The 16,159-nt window shown below is 46.0% G+C and overlaps 1 pseudogene; it reads right to left on the bottom strand.

Annotated features, from left to right (window-relative positions):
* LOC125397758 (nuclear mitotic apparatus protein 1 pseudogene) overlaps nt 1-15,878 on the bottom strand; it is a 68,809-nt pseudogene extending 52,931 nt beyond the window's left edge.
* Nucleotides 15,879-16,159: the final 281 nt, after the last annotated feature.

Genomic DNA, 16,159 nt, shown 5'->3' with positions numbered 1-16,159 from the left:
TCAAAACACAAAACACAAAACACAAAACATAAAGAAAAATTTTAAGAGCTGCAAAGGAAAAAGGTCAAGTAACTTATAAAGGTAAACCTATCAGGCTTACACCGGATTTCTCTATGGAAACCATGAAAGCCAGAAGATCCTGGATAGAGGTACTGCAGAAACTAAGAGACCATGGATGCAAACCCAGACTACTATACCCAGCCAAGCTATTGTTCACTATCAACGGAGAAAACAAAATATTCCAGGATAAAAACAAATTTAAACAATACGTAGCTACTAATCCAGCCTTACAGAGAATATTAGAAGGAAAATCACTACCGAAGGAATCCAACACTCCCAACACTGCCTACAATAACTCGAACATCTAGCGACCATTCACAAGCACAAATCAAAGAAGAAAAACACATACACTCTACTACCTAAAAAAAAAAAAAATGACCGGAGTCAACAACCACTGGTCATTAATATCACTTAATATCAATGGACTCAATTCACCTATAAAGAGGCACAGACTTAGAGATTGGATATGAAAACAGGATCCAACATTCTGCTGTTTACAAGAAACACACCTCAACCACAAAGACAGACACCTACTCAGAGTAAAGGGTTGGGAAAAGGTTTTCCAAGCAAATGGACCTAAGAAACAAGTGGGCGTGGCCATTCTAATATCTAACAAAATCGACTTCAAACTAAAATCAATCAGAAGAAATGGAGATGGACATTTCATACTCATAACTGGAACAATTCATCAGGAGGAAGTCTCAATCCTGAATATCTATGCTCCTAATATAAAGGCACCCACATATGTAAAAGAAACTCTTCTAGAACTCAAGGCGGTCATCAAACCACACACACTAATAGTAGGAGACTTCAACACTCCCCTCTCACCAATGGACAGGTCAATCAGACAGAAACCAAACAGAGAATTGAGAGATCTATTGGAGGTATTGAATCAAATGGACTTAACAGACATTTATAGAACACTCCATCCAAATAGGAAAGAATATACCTTTTTCTCTGCAGCTCATGGAACCTTCTCGAAAATTGACCACATACTCGGTAACAAAGCAAACATCCACAGATACAAAAAAAATATTAGTAACTACCTGTGTCTTGTCAGATCACCATGGACTAAAATTAGAATTCAACAACAATGCTCCCCCCAGGAAGCCAACAAACTCTTGGAAACTGAACAGTCAACTACTAAATCACCCCTGGGTCAAGGAAGAAATAAAGAAAGAAATTAAACTCTTCCTTGAATTTAATGAAAACAAAGACACAACATACTCAAACCTATGGGACACTATGAAAGCAGTGCTAAGAGGAAAGTTCATAGCACTAAGCGCCCAATTAAAGAAAGTGGAGAAAGCACACATTGGAGACTTAACAGCACACTTGAAAGATCTAGAAAAAAAAGAAGCTGATTCACCCAGGAGGTCTAGAAGACTGGAAATAATCAAACTGAGGGCTGAAATCAACAAAATAGAAACACAGAAAACAATCCAAAGAATCAATGAATCAAAAAGCTGGTTCTTGGAGAAAATCAACAAGATCGACAAACCCCTATCCAAATTAATCAAATGGCAGAGAGAGAACATGCAAATTAATAAGATCAGAAATGAAAAGGGGGACATAACCACAGACACAGAGGAAATTCAGAGAATCATTAGATCTTACTATGAAAGTTTATATGCCACAAAGTTGGAAAATGTAAAAGAAATGGACCTTTTTTTAGATAAGTACCATATACCAAAGTTGAACAAGAACAGGTGAACAATCTAAATAGACCTGTTAGTCGCGAAGAATTAGAAGCTGTTATCAAAAATCTCCCTACCAAAGAAAGCCCAGGACCAGATGGTTTCAATGCAGAATTCTACCAGAACTTCCAGGAAGAGCTAATACCTATACTCCTTAATGTATTCCACAATATAGAAACAGAAGAGTCATTGCCTAACTCCTTTTATGAAGCTACAGTTACCCTAATACAAAAACCACACAAAGACACAACCAAGAAAGAGAATTACAGGCCAATCTCACTCATGAACATCGACGCGAAAATTCTCAATAAAATACTGGCAAACCGAATCCAAGAGCACATTAGAAAAATTATCCATTATGATCAAGTCGGCTTCATTCCAGAGATGCAGGGCTGGTTCAACATACGCAAATCTATCAATGTAATTCATCATATAAATAAACTGAAAGAAAAAAACCATATGATCATCTCACTAGATGCTGAAAAAGCATTTGACAAAATTCAACATCCATTTATGATAAAGGTGTTGGAGAGACTGGGGATACAAGGATCATACCTAAATATAATAAAAGCAATATACAGCAAGCCGACAGCTAACATCAAACTGAATGGAGAGAAACTCAAAGCCTTTCCACTAAAATCAGGAACGCGACAAGGCTGTCCACTCTCTCCATACCTCTTCAACATAGTGCTTGAAGTTCAAGCAATAGCAATAAGACAACATAAGAAGATCAAGGGGATTCGTATTGGAAAGATGAAGTTAAACTTTCAATATTTGCTGATGATATGATAGTTTACGTAAGTGACCCCAAAAACTCTACCAAAGAACTCCTACAGCTGATAAACACCTTTAGTAATGTGGCAGGATACAAGATCAACTCCAAAAAATCAGTGACCCTCCTATACACAAAGGATAAAGAAGCAGAGAGGGAAATCAGAGAAGCATCACCTTTCATGATAGCCACAAATAGCATAAAATATCTTGGGGTTACTCTAACCAAGGAAGTGAAAGACCTATTTGACAAGAACTTTAAGTGTTTGAAGAAAGAAATTGAGGAGGATACCAGAAAATGGAAAGACCTCCCCTGCTCTTGGATTGGGAGAATCAACATAGTAAAAATGGCAATTCTACCAAAAGCAATCTATAGATTCAATGCAATCCCCATCAAAATCCCATCAAACTTCTTCACAGACCTTGAGAGAACAATAATCAAGTTTACATGGAAAAACAAAAAATCCAGGATAGCCAAAACAATCTTATACAATAAAAGAACTTCTGGAGGCATTACCATCCCTGACTTCAAACTCTATTATAGAGCTACAGTATTGAAAACAGCTTGGTATTGGCATAAGAACAGAGATGTCGACCTATGGAATCGAATAGAAGACCCAGATATTAACCCACAAATTTATGAACACCTAATTTTCGACAAGGGAGCTAAAGGTATACAATGGAAGAAGGAAAGCATCTTTAACAAATGGTGCTGGCATAACTGGATGTCAACCTGTAAAAAAATGAAAGTAGATCCATATCTATCACCATGCACAAAAATCAAGTCCAAATGGATTAAAGACATCGACATTAATCTGTCCACTTTGAATCTGATAGAAGAGAAAGTGGGAAGTAGTCTACAAGATATAGGCACAGGAGGCCTCTTCCTAAGTAGGACCCCAGCAGCACAGACAATAAGAGAAACAATGAATAAATGGGACCTACTGAAACTGGGAAGCTTCTGTAAAGCAAAGGACACTGTCAGTAGGACAAAAAGGCTGCCTTCTGACTGGGAGAAGATCTTCACCAACCCCTCATCAGACAAAGGTCTGATCTCCAAAATATACAAAGAACTCAAGAAATTAGACACTAAAACTCTAATTAACCCAATTAAAAAATGGGGTACTGAACTTAAGAGAGAATTCACAACAGATGAACTTTGAATGGCCAGAAGTCACTTAAGGTCATGCTCAACCTCCTTAGTGATCAGGGAAATGCAAATCAAAACCACTTTGAGATACCATCTTACGCCTGTTAGAATAGCTAAAGTCAAAAACACCAACGATAGCCTATGCTGGAGAGGATGTGGGGTGAGGGGAACACTCATCCATTGTTGGTGGGAATGCAAACTTGTGCAGCCACTGTGGAAATCAGTGTGGCGGTTTCTCAGGAAACTGGGAGTCAACCTCCCTCAGGACCCAGCAATTCCACTCTTGGGAATATACCCTAAAGATTCCCTAACATACTACAAAAGCATTTGTTCTACTATGTTCATAGCAGCACTATTTGTAATAGCCAGAACCTGGAAACAGCCTAGGTGCCCCTCAATAGAAGAATGGTTAAAAAGGTGTGGAACATATACACATTAGAGTTTTACTCAGTGGTAAAAAACAATGACATCTTGAATTTTGCATGCAAATGGATGGAAATAGAAAACGCTTTACTGAGTGAGGTAAGCCAGACCCAAAAAGAGGAACAAGGTATGTATTCTCTCATAAGTGGATTCTAACCATAATTAAAGGTCTTTGAGCCTATTATTCGTGATCCTAGAGAAGCTAAATAAGAAGATGAACCTGATGAAGATTATTTAGCTATGCACCAGGAGGTAGGAAATAGACAAGAGTCCCAGGTAACCTCGGGTGCATGGGGGGGTGGGAGGGTTGATGGAAGGGGAGAGTGTTAGAGAGAAGGGAGTAGGGGAGGAACGGGGAAAGCTCGGTGGCCTGGGATGGGGGGGGGGAGGGAGGAAGGATGAATATGGGATCAGGGAAGAATATATTTCAACTAAGGGAGTCATTTTAGGGTTTACAGGAGACTTGATTATATATGGGATCCCAGGTCCAAGGAGAGATCCCCCAGATTGTTCTCTGGACAGAGGAGAGGGTGCCTGAATCGGCCGTGGCCCATAACCATACTGATGTATATTTTGCTTATCACCATAGATCCTTCATCTGGCGAAGGACGGCGATACAGTCGGCAACCCACATTGGAGCACCGGACTGAGCCCCCCGAGGTCCAAATGAGGAGCAGAAGCAGGAAGAACATGAAAAACGAAATCAGTACTGTGAGGGATGCTATCACCCACTGATACAAGGGAACGGATCTAATGAGAGTTTACCAAGGCCAGTTGGACTGAGACTGAACGAGGAGGTGATCTTACCAGATTCTCGGAATTTGGCCAGATTCTCTGACTGTGGCTGGCCCGAAGTCTTTCTGAAAAGCCATTGACTATGATACTGGGACCTGTTTCCTCTGCATATACTGGATTTTGGGGATCCAGTCTGTTTGGACACTCACCTTCCTGGACCTGGAGGGAGGGGGAATGAACTGGAACTTCCCACAGGGCAGGAAACCCTGACTACCCTAAGGGATGAAGAGGGAGGAGGAGAGGGAGTGGGGGGAGTGGGAGGGTGTTGGGAAGAGGGGCGGAAATGGAAACTTTTATAATTTAATAAAATTTACTTTAAAAAAAAGTGAAAGATCTATTTGACAATAACTTTAAGGCTTTGAAGAAAGAAATTGAGGAGGATACCAGAAAAGAAGGATTGCCCATGCTCTTGGATTGGGAGGATCTACTTAGTAAAAAAAAATGGCAATTCTATCAAAAGCAATCTATAGATGCAATGCATTCCCCATAAAAATCCCAACAAAATTCTTCACTGAACCTAGAGAGAACATAATCAGCTTTATATGAAAAAGTAAAAAACTCAGGATAGCCAAAACAATCCTATACAATAAAAGTACTTCTGGAGGCATTACCATCCCTGACTTCAAACTCTATTACAGAGCTACAGTAATGAAAACAGCTAGGTACTGGTATCAAAACAGAGACATTGACCAATGGAATTGAATTAAGACACGAATATTAATTCCCAAACCTATGAACCCCTGATTTTCTAGAAAGGAGTTAAAATTATACAATAAAAGAAAAAAAGCATCTTTAACAAATGGTGCTGGCATAACTGGATGTCAATCTGTAGAAAAATGAAAATAGATCCATATCAATCACCATGCACAAAACTCAAGTCCAAATGGATTAAAGAGCTCGATATAAATTGAACCACACTGAACCTGATAGAAGATAAAGAGGGAAGTCGTCTGCAACACATGGGCACAGGAGACCACTTCCTATATATAACACCAGTAGTACAGACATTAAGAGCAACAACGAATAAATGGGAACTCCTAAAACTGAGATGCTTCTGTAAAGCAAAGGATATGGTCATTAAGACAAAAAGGCAACCTACTGAATGGGAGAAGATCTTTACCAACCCCACATCAAACAAAAACCTGATCTCCAAAATATATAAAGAGCTCAAGAAACTAGACATTAAAATTCTGAATAACCCAATAAAAATTGGGGTACTGAACTGAACAGAGAATTCACAACAGATGAACTCCGAATGGCCAAAAGGCACTTAAGGTCATGCTCAACCTCCTTAGCGATCAGGGAAATGCAAATCAAAACAACTTTGAGATATTATCTTACACCTGTCAGAATAGCCAAACTCAAAAACACCAATGATAGCCTATGCTGGAGAGGATGTGGAGTAAGGGGAATACTCATCCATTGCTGGTGGGAAATCAAACTTGTGCAACCACTTTAGAAAACACTTTGTAGCAGTTTCTCAGGAAACTGGAAGTTAACCTACCTCAGGATTCACCAATTCCACTCTTGGGAATATACTCTAGAGATGCTCAATCATAAATACAAAAGCATTTGTTCAACTATGTTCACAACAACACTATTTGTAATAGCCAGAACTTGGAAACAACCTAGGTGCCCCTCAATGGAAGAATGGATAAAGAAAGCGTGGCACATATACACATTAGAGTTCTACTCAGCGGTAATATTCAATGACATCTTGAATTTTGCATGCAAATATTTAGAAATAGAAAACACTATACTGAGTGAGATAATCCAGAACCAAATAGATTAATATGATATGTACTCACTCATTAGTGGATTCTAGCCATAAACAGAGGACATTAAGTGTATAGTTCGTGGTCCTAGAGAAGCTAAATAATAAGGTTAACGCAAAGAAACACCTATAGATCCTCCTGGAAATTGGAAGTAGATAAAATTGCCAGCAAAAGTTGGCAGCTTAGGGTGGGGATGGGGTGGCAGGAAGGGGAGAGGGGGAGAGAGAAGGGGAAAGGGTAGGATTTGGGAGAGCTTGGGGGAGTGGGATGGATGAGATGGAGGAATGACAGATATGGGAGCAGGGAAGAAGATATCATAATTAAGGGGGCCATTTTAAGGTTGGCAAGAGACTTGGCTCTAGAGGGGTTCACAGGTATCCAAGGGGATGCCCTAGCTAGGTCCTTGGGCAATAGAGGAAAGGGTGCCTGTACTGGCCTTGTCCCATAGCCACTCTGATGAATATCTTTTATATCACCTTAGAATCTTCATCCAGCGATGGATGGAGATAGAGACAGAGACCCACATTGCAGCACTGGACTGAACTCTGAAGGTCCAGTTGAACAGCAGAAAAAAGGAGAAGATGAGCAAGGAAGTCAAAACTGTGTGGGCTTTGTTCACCCACTGATACGGTGTGAGTTATATAAGGGGAGCTCACCAAGGCCAGCTGGACTGGGACTGAATGAGCATGTGATCAAACCAGACTCTCTGAATGTGGCTGACAATGAGGGCTGACTGAGAAGTCAGTGATAATGGCACTGGGTTTTGATTCTACTGCATGTACTGGCTTGGTGGGAGCCTAGTCTGATTGGATGCTCACCTTCCTAGGTCTGGATGGAGCGGGAAGGGCCTTGGACTTCCCACAGGGCAGGGTACCCTGCCCTCTCTTAGGATTGTAGGGGAGGGGGATAGGTGAGAGCGGGAGTGGAAGGGAAATGGGAGGAGTGGAGGAGGTGGAAATTTGAATGGAAAATTATTAAAATATCAATAAAAAATAATGATTACTTTTTTGATAAAATTTTTTTAAAAAGAATTAAGGAGGACCCTAAAAGAGACATACATGGATCACCCTTGGAAAGGGAAATAGTCATGATCTTCTAAATAAATTGTAAGAATGAAGAGGAGGGTGGAGGGTGGAAGGGAAGTGGGGAGTGAGAAGAGGAAGGGGAGGAAAACATGAGGGGTTGTTAAGGTCAAGTTGGGGGAAAGTCAGAGACGGAGCGCAAGGAAAAAAGATACCTTTACAGAGCGAATCATTATGGGGTTAGCAGTAAATCTGGCACTAGGGAAATTCCCATGAATCCACAAAAATGGCCCAGCTAAGAATCTAAGCAATTATCTCCCCACCTCTTCTCTCCTCCTCTGTTCCTCCCTGCCCTCCACCAACCTCCCTCCTCATCCAGTAACTGATGGAAGTCCATGCAAAAAACCATAGAAAATTTTGTTTTAAAAAATAAATGAAAATAATATAAAATTCTTTCACAAAATGTGTTGTATTAACGTGAAAACTTGTATTTTCAGTACTTCTTGATATTTTTCAAGAATATTTTATTGAAAATGGAAGCATGGAAAAGCCTATGAAAGTCCTATGAAAGACCAAGTCATTCAAAATCATAACAATGAGGAAGGGGTTTATCATGAATAATATTCATGATATTATTATATCATGATATTCATAGTATTCATGAATATCATTATATTCATAGTATTCAGCCCTATTGAAGGAGGTATTTGCAAAATATGACTTGTTAGGAGAGGGAACATCAGTTTCCTTCAAGTCTGAAGCCCCTGGGATGCTACATATGATCCAGTGGATGACCCTACACACATGCATACATTGGCAGCACTGAGTGGATAGAGAGCTAAAAGAGAAGGAAAGAACAAGACATAGAAATGGGAGGATGTGGAGAGTACAAAATGAGGTATGGAACTGATAATAACATTATATAACTATATGAAGTTTTCAGACAATAATGTTTCCATTTCTTTTTGTGATTCTATTTTATTAAATTTAGTTGAACACAATTGTACTTTTTTTAAATGAGAAAAATATATTTCATTTACAAGTAATAACATTTAGAAAAGATCCATCCCTGGCTCTTAAAAATCTTCCCATAGTTCCATATCCCACTCCAGTGCAAGTCAGGGGAAGGTGAAATGTGAACTGCCATGGAAGGCTGCCACCTATCCCACCCCTGACACCCAGGTCCTGGAAAAGAGCATCCTCCAGGCAGGTGTGTCCTTATGTAGATGGGAGCAGGAAGAGCAGAGGCTCCTACTAGGTCAAGCCCAATTCTAGGGTTCAAGAGACAAGGCCTCTGCTAGGCCTAGCCACCAGGAATGGCAGAAAGCAGAACCTGCTTTTCCAATGGTACCTTCTAGGTCCAGAGACTAAGGAAGACTATCTGGGATCAAGAATTCAGCCTTAAATCTAGTTACAATGGAGAAGTAGACTTTCCTCCATAAGGGGAGGGGAAGACATCAGGAGGCAAGATAGGGAGAACACCCTACACTGTCCACGCTTCCTGGGCCAGCTCTGAAAAGATGCCTAGAAGGCACCAATGAAGGTCCAGGTACCAGGCAAGGGTGCAGGCAAACATCCCTGTGTCTGGGGGGCTGGCCACCATTGGCCCGGGAGCTGAGAGAAGGCACTGAGAGGGACAGTAGAAGGAAAAGGACCAGGCAGTGCTGAGGACACAGGTAGGACCATGCACTGGTGTTGACTCTACTGCCTTGCCTTGCCCTTGGCCTGAGGGTTGCAGTGTCGGCAATGCGTGGAGAGCCCCGGGTTCCACCGCGAGTATTGGGAGAGACGTTCGCTGGGATCTTCTTTGAAGCTCCTCCCTGGTGAAGACTTGTTGCGTAACTTTGGCCAGCAAAGAAAACGCAACACCGGACTCTTCTCAATTGCAGTTTAATCAGGAAACCTTGAATAATCTTCTGACCCCGGGGAAAGCCATCCCACATCTAAAATAGCCCCTGTGTAGCCAACTCCAGCAAGCCACATGGGAAATACGGATAGGCCCAGGTACACAGAAACAAGCCAGATTCTTAGTTTTAGCCATGTATGGAGTTATTTACTGTTGAAAGCACATTCCACCGGGGTGGGTGGGGGGGTGGAGTGCAGCGGTCAGTGCCATCTTTAAGGTGCGGCACAAAGCAGCTCACTACAAAGACTATTTCCCAGCATCTTGGCTGTGTTAAGGATGCTGAAGGCCATTGGCTGGCGCCGGTCCTCCTGAACTGGAGCTGTTTTCTTCTGGGCTTCAACAGTGCTGCTCTGCTTACATCCTTCATGCTGGACCCTGGGAATCATGAGCCCTGGTAATCAGCTGGTAGCTTTCTTGGACTCAGGAGTGCCAGGGCCCTGGTATGTCTCTAAGGAGACCCGTTGGCGCTGCTGCCGGGTGGTAATGCCAAGCCCCTCAGCGATCTAGGCTGGCTGCATTCTGGCTCGGCATAAGGTTTACTGGGGGTATCTAGTTTTTATCTCCTCAACAGTAATGGTGGCCAGGTTCATGGAAGGCCTAGACTCCAGAGGATAGCAGGCCTTCGGGTGGGGGGGGGCATAGTCAGTTGCGCTGCTGCAACTCTGGTGTGGTTCCAACCGTCCAGCTGCTCAGGTTCATCCTGGCAAGTACCCATATAGAAGCTGTTCCTTCATTGGGAGGCCCCACTCGACATCCTAGCCTGGGAGAGATGAGCAGAGCTTTGAGTGGTAGGCTGGTAACCAGGCAGGCTGAGCAGAGCCGAGTTGCCATCATCAGGAGAACCCAAACAGGCCAGAGACTGGGTGGAGGAGGTAGCTCACAAGCTGGCCTGGGGAGCAGGGGCAGATTGTGTGTTATAGAAGGATGAGTTGACGCTGCCTGGCTCTTCCACATCTAGTTTCTTGGTCACAGTAATGTTGATGATTTGTGAGCAGAGCAGGTCTTATGACCAGAGTAAGGGAAAACATCCCCCAGGGAGTCCAATCTGCTCTTTAAGAGGGCCTGACCCCGAGCTGGAATGGGGCTGAAGTAGAGATTCTCCAGGGTTTCCACCTTGGGGAGCAGGTGCTGGGAAATGGGTGAAGCTGGCTCTCCAGGGACACTGTGCCATCTGGCTGGCTACAAGGCAGCTTACTAGCAACACTGCACGGGGTTCCCTCCTTCAAGCTCAGATCCAAGCTGTCAGTACTTAAGTCCAGCTGGGATTTCTGAGGCTCATGGCTCTTTAAAGCATCAGTTGCCACCTGAAATTTACCCAAGTCTCAAAGCTGCTGGACTGCACGGGCAACCTGTGTTACCTCCTACACCAAACCTGTGCCTCCAGGCTGCGCACCTACGCACTAAGGTGGCTGCAGCCCTGCCTGCTGCAGTTCGCGGCCCAGATCTCCCGCTTCAGTCCGAAGCTCCTTGTTCTTTATCTGCAGCTGTGCCAGGTCTCGAAGCCGCTCCTACAGATCTTAGTTCTGCTGCTTCTTGGCATCATAATGGGTCTTGGCTTTCTCCATCTGTAGCTTGTATGCTCAGCTGCCTGCTCATTGGGGCTCAGCTGGGCCTGTAGCTCATTTAGCTGGACCTGGAGGGGCTGGACCTCCTACTGGCTCTCACCTCCCTGAGCCTGAGAAAGCCAAGAGCTTCTGTTGCTGCACCTTTGATCATACTCGGCCAACTTCGTACTCAGTTCTTCCACCTGGGCAGTGAGTTTCTGTCTCTCTTCTTGGAATCTCTGCCTTTCCTCTAGAACCTTCACCTTGGCCCCTTCGTACTTCACCGTCATCGCCTCCAGTTCCTGGGTAGTACTCTGTGCTTCTTGCCGCATTTCAGCCGGATGGGTCTCAACATCAGTATGCGCAGCTGCCAACTCCTGGACATACTTCTCCAGGCTTTGTCTAGCTCTGCTTCCAGAAACTGCCAGTCAAGGTTGGCCCGCTCTCCCAGCCCCTGGTTCTCCTCTGCCAACAGGCCATGAGCCTTCTTCAGCACGCCCAGCTGTTCTGCATAGCTGGCCTTCTCTGCCCGCAGCTGCTGGGCTGTTCCCTCCTGCTCGACAATCTTCTTCCGCAAAGGCCCTAGCTCTCCAAGCTCCCTTTGTGCCCTCATTATCTCTGCCCAAAGCCCACAAGCTGTCTGCTTGCTCTGCCGTATCTCCTCCTGATGGCGCTTCTCGGCAGCTGCCTCTTCCACTTGCAGCTGCTGACAAAGGTGCTTGGCAGGTAGCAGTTCGCTTACAAGGGCCTGAATATTAATGTGCTCCAGCTGCAGGGCAGAGAGCGCTTGCTCCTTTTGGGAGAACTTCTCCTGCCAGGCCTTAACTCCTGGCCCAGCTCCTCAGCTGATTCTGGCTGTAAGGCTAGCTCTTGCTGAGTTCTCTGAAATTACTCGCTGTTACTCTCTCTCCTCTCGGAGGCTCTGAACCTTCTCTCATAGAGCTGAGCTGTGTTCCGCTGCTCTGGCACTACTGCTGGCTGTTTCTACCTGAAGCAGGTGCAGCTTCTCTTCCAGCTTCTGGCTCTTCTCTGATTTATCTACAACCAGGTGCTTCAACTCCTTGCGCTCACCCTCTTTCTCTCGGACTTGGCGGTTCAGGATGGATGCCTCCTCCTCTTCCAAGCTGCTGGTAAGTCTCCTTTTTCTCTCCACCTCCTGTTAGCCACGGGCCACTTGGGCCTTCCCCTCTTCCTCAGCTTTCTGTGGTTCTGGGCTTTGGCCCGGAGGGCTCTCAACTCTCTCTGAGCTGAAGCTGTGGCGGTTTGACTCGGCCCTAGCTCTGGAGCCGTTTCTTCTAACTGGCCCTGCAATGTCTCCAGGACTTTGTTCTGCTCAGCCTGGGAAGCACGCTCAGACTCCAGGCTGTGTGTCAGGCCTTTGACCTGCTGCCGCTGCCGCTGGCACTGCTGTTCAGCTTGCTGACCTTTGCCCAAAGTGCCTCCAACGTGGGCCTGGTACCTTTGTCTTTCTGGCTGTCTCCAACTGAGTTCCTGAGCCAGAAGCATCTTCTCCACCAGTACCCCCTTCAGGATACTCTTTTTCTTTCTTGACTAACTGTTTTCCGTTGTTCCAAGTTTGCTGAAGCTCAGTCAGTTCTGTTCTTTGAGCTGCCTCTTGCCCACGAAGTTTGGCAGGCTCCTGGTCTTTGTCTTCCTTTTCCTTCAGGGAATGGGCCAGTGCTTCTTGCCAGGCAGCGAGCTCCACATGCTGCTCATTGAGGGTATTCTGCAGCCGCGTCTTAAGCTCTATCTTGGGTGCCTTCTCCTGAGCCAAGTCTGCCTGAGCCTGGTCCCCCTCCTGGGTCAGCCATGCTACCTCCCTCTCCTGCTGCCCACGTTCCTCTTGCTGCTGCCCCTGACTCTTCATCAGTGTTGCCCTTAGCCTCTCCTATTCACTGCCCATTTGCTCAGCTTCACATGAGCTCCATAGCCTTTAGTGCTGCTTGTGTACATGAGACTGGCCATTCCTGCTGTTCTTCTAGCCATTTAGACTCTCTGTTTCCGGCCCTTAGGGGCTCTTTGAGGTCATTTCCTGCTGCTCACCCGCCTTGACCACCAAGGTCTTCAGGCAGGCCACCTCCTTGTTCGTGACAGCCATCTTCTCTTGCAGAGTCAAGGGGTCATCTGCCAGTTTCTGAGCCCTGACTTCTTGCTCCTGAACCTGCTGGAGAACTCTAGCTAGGTTGGCATGAAGCTGGGATAGATGACTCTGCTGCTGGCCCTCACTGTGGATCTCCACTGCCTCCTCCTGTGCCTCCTGACCAGCCTTTTCACCATTCCCCTTGAAAGCCTTCAGTTGTTCCTGGAAGGTGGCACTGTATTTTGCTTCCTCTTGCTTTCTACCTTCCAATCACTTCTGCCAGCTCTCAACCTCCCTGATGAGCTCTTCACTCTCACTCTCAGCTCTGTGCTGCAAAACTGTGGCCTCTGCCAGCTCATGCCACCAGGCTTCTATCTCTGCCCGGTGAGTCTCCTCCAGTTGCGGGAGCCTGGCCTCCAGCCCCTTTCGTTCACCCTCCTCTTATTCTGTCTCCTTCTGTTTCTGCTCATGCTGTTCCCTCAGGCTTCGGGACTCAGCAAGGCAGCGCCACTGCTTCTCCAGAGCATCTGCAGCCCTACACTTCTCCTCTTCCAGGCTGCCTCTGGTGATCTTCAAAGTCTCCTCAAGGGCTTGGAGCTGCTCCTGGATCTTTTTTTCTTGCTCAGTCAACTTTGCTGCTCAGCCTTCAGCTGGGCCTCCAGCTCTGTCACATGAGCTTGGGCCTGACGCTGTTACTGGTGGGCAGCTTCAGTGCAGGCATGGAGTTCTCCTACCTTTTGACTCAGCTCTGCCTTTTCTTGCTGGACTTGTGTGACTGAGGTCCGTGCACTCTCCTTAGCTTCATTGGTAGCTTGAAGTTGCTGCTGCAGACTCTCTAGCTTGGCAGTTTTCTCCTTCTCCAACGTTTGCAGCTGCTCGCGAGCAGCATCCCGTTCCCTTAGAGAGGCCTCTTGAGCCTCAGTAATGGTGGCCAGTTGCTTGGCATGATCCTGCCTGGCTGCCACCTGCTTCTTGGCTGCTTCCTGTAATTGCTGCTCCTACAGCGTCAGGCTGCTGCTCAGCTGCACCACCTGCTGGCGGAGGCTCTGGGCGACTCCTGTTCTTGGTCTCGCAAGGTCTGTACCATCTGAGACTGTTTCTTTTACGGCTGTTCTTTCAGGCTGGTCAGTTCTTGATCCTGCTGCTGCTGCAGGGTGGTATTGAGTGCTGTCAGGGAGGCCACCTGGGCAGTTCGCTGAGCCCCTTGAGCCTGGGAGGCCTGCTCCAGTTCCTCCTTGGCTTGGCTGAGGTTGGAGGTGGAACTCTGCAGGTCTGCAATCAAGCTGGCCAGTTGCTGCTTTTCTTTTTCAAAGTGGCCCCGCGCATCAAGCAGCTGGGCTTCCTGTTGGCCTCGTTCACACTCCAGTGTCTCGATGCGGGCTTGGAGCTGGGAGTTGTCTGCAGCAAGTTTGGCTCTCTCTTGCTTCAGAGTTTCCAGCTGCAAGGGGTTACCCAGCACCTCACCCTTCTCCAGGCTGGGCTCTCCCACAGGTGAGCTGCTCGTTCTTCCAGCTGGGCAAGCTTTCCCTGGAGTGTTTCATTCTTCTCAAGACAGTTCTTATTCTGGAGGGCTGTGCTGAGCTCATTTTCCAGACGAGCCTGCTTCTCTGCCCACTCCTGAGAAGCCTTGATGTGCTCTTCTATCAGGTCGTTGTACGCACCCTGCCGCTGACGCAAGTGGCTGACAGGCTCTGGCAACTTAAAGGAAAGGTCCCCATTCTCCTCCGAAAGCTGGCTAATCTTTCGACCCATCTGGTTCTGCTCTGTCTTCAGGTTCTGAAACCACTTCAAAGTCTCATGCAGTCGCACGGTACAGCTCTTATTCTTGCCACGGAGCTACTCAAGCTCTCCGGATTTCTGCAGGCTGGCTGCCTGCTTCTCGATCCGCAGAGCCGAGTTGTCAATACACTGCTGCCTCATGGCTATCTGTGCATCCTTCTCAGTGAGGAGCTTCAGGCTCTCAGACAGCTCCAGTTCCAGCTCATCCCTGTTTTTCCTCTCATCTGCCAGCTGTTTCTTCAACCGTCTCATCTGGAACTGTGGGGTCTGCAGGATGTCGCCCATAGGGGAGGATGAAGAACCTGAGAGGAAGTTGTTCTCACTGGAAGATGAAGCGATCCTCTGAAGTTCTAAGAAGCAAATCTTCTTCTTGGCCCGGTGGCTGGGTGGAGAAAGCTCTTCAGAGACAGTACTGCAATATGTGTAAGGAACTTTCTCCAAGAAATTGTCTAGGTCCTCAGTAAGGTTTAGTGAATCCTCATGATCCAGCATAGACTTCAGGATGACAGCTAACTCAGTCTGAATCCTATATTCAAACTGTTCCCAGTCCTGGGGACTTTTAGAGTTCATGGTCGAGTAATACAGAAACAGCATTACCATCTTGGTCAATTCCACCTCAGACCCCTCCATCACTTTCTGCACAGACACCAGGCATTGTGCAAATCAGGGATGCTTCCAATTCTTCTGTAGGAAATGGCAAACAAAGTCTAGTCTTTCTGGCATGGACTGCTGCAGAATTTGTTGCTGCTTTTCAGTGTTGTGTATGATGTTAATAATCTCGAGGAAGACGCTGCAGTCCTGGAGCTGCAGCACCGTCTCCACTGGGACAGCCACAGGCAGACTGTTCACCCAAGAGAGGAGCATGGTTGCTCGCATGAAGTGTCATCTTGGCGATCCCGGTCAGTTACTCCAACGCACCTGACCACACGCTGCCCTGCCATGCGCACACCGGACGCCACTTAACCTCGCTGTATATACCACACGGTGAACACAATTGTTCTTAAATATCTCTTAAATATATTAGTTTTTAATTTTAATTTATTTGTTTATCTTACATCCTGACTGTAGTTTCCTTTCCCCACCTCTCTTGTGCACCCTTCGTACCCCTCAATCCACTTTTCTTCTGTTTCCATTCTGAAAGGGACAGGCCTGCCAGG

This window comes from Myodes glareolus, chromosome 24 (genome assembly GCF_982192425.1).
Source record: "Myodes glareolus chromosome 24, mMyoGla1.1, whole genome shotgun sequence".
NCBI classification, from domain to species: Eukaryota; Metazoa; Chordata; class Mammalia; order Rodentia; family Cricetidae; genus Myodes; species Myodes glareolus.
Note: the sequence above shows the minus strand (reverse complement) of the source record. Positions and strands in the feature narration are given on the sequence as shown.